The sequence below is a fragment of the Morone saxatilis genome, unplaced genomic scaffold, assembly GCF_004916995.1.
Source record: "Morone saxatilis isolate NCDOM2014 unplaced genomic scaffold, NCSU_SB_2.0 Contig20, whole genome shotgun sequence".
Classification (NCBI taxonomy): domain Eukaryota; kingdom Metazoa; phylum Chordata; class Actinopteri; family Moronidae; genus Morone; species Morone saxatilis.
The window spans coordinates 14,660,439-14,661,966 of NW_023339763.1; positions in this window are offsets into that span (position 1 = coordinate 14,660,439).

The following is a 1,528-nucleotide window of genomic DNA, read 5'->3' on the forward strand; positions in this document are numbered from 1 at the left end:
TGGTCTTATTCACAGCTATTGTTTCGCAGCAACCTACAGTAACTCACCTCAGTCTGTTAAAGATTTTAAATAACCTCATAAAATTGCAATTTTATAACTAGTTAGTATAACAATTTATTAAATTCAAGTTTGGGAGATAATTAGCATTTTGACCTATATGCCTATTTGTATAATATTTTCCTCTTCTATCCACATATGACTTCGGAAAGCATAATTTGAGCACCTATTAATAAAGTGTATTAAAACAAATTTAATACTTCCTGTGAAGTGTGAATGTAGCTATTACTGTCATAAAATCAAATTAAAAACAATTAAGTGTGTGACCTTTTGAACATCTTAACAGAGTCAAAAACAGTCCTGAATTGAGCCATTGAGAATGATTACATAATCAGAAGTGAATGAATAGATTTTATTTAAAAGGGAAAAAGGAAAATGGGACAGGGGAAGAAATTTAACTGTATTTGGTAGTGTTTATATGATCTATCCTATTATCTGCTTTTGTCATTATTGTTTTAATTTGAGCATTTTCTTTTAGAATTCTAACGTGCAGGAGAGGCTGAGATGAATCACATTACATGCAATCCTCTAATTGACACAGTGCTCAAGCTATTAATGATCTTTTACACTTCAGGTGACTGATTTGACAAAACATTGTTTGGAATCTTATTTGCCAGTATATAGGGATAAATACCACATAAATGGCCTGATCATCTGAACATCTCGTTAGTAGATAAAGATAAGTGTTCAGTTTAATGGATATTCTGCTTGCTTGGCACAAGCATTTATAAGTGGATTTATTTACTTCTTTTAAAATAAGCATGTGTAATAGTAGTTTACCCAGAAACTTGCTGTCTATATTGTTTTGAAATGTAAACCTTTTGTTTGGGTTGAACTGAACTTTTTTTTTTTGTTATAAATTAGTCATGTGAGACAACTGGTTTTTTATTAGCAGGTTAATGAATGAGGGGTGGATGGAGTGGAACAAGCATGGCCTCTTGTGGTTGCTGAAGGAACAACATGTGGCACAGTTTGGCTACATACGTCTGTAAAAAGTGCACAGAGTCTGAAAATAAAGCTGCTGTCTCATCCACAGGCATTCCTTGGCCCAAATAAGTCTGAGTAGTGTAAGTAGGTCGGCAATCTTTTAACAAATCTTTTCCAGGCTGCGTTAAGACACAGTATTAGGTTTAAGGGTACAGTCGCACTGGTACACAGCTGTAGAGGATGAAGAAATAATAGTACTGGTCTGTTTTTACAGGGGGGCATAAATGATTGCAGGAGAGATGATTGACATGAGATTCACACTAAAATTGAATTTAAACTAAATTAAACACAAAAAAACACTACAAATACCTTTTTGCTGCTCAGTGAACAGAAGAGAAAATAAATCATTTTTATTAAATGCATTTATGTTTTGGGGCTTAAATATGGAGGATATTTAGGGTAACCAATCAGGCGTTAGGATCCGCCTACCAACTTTGGTGGGCGAGTTTGACAGATAAAATAAATTCATGAAGCAATGCAACAC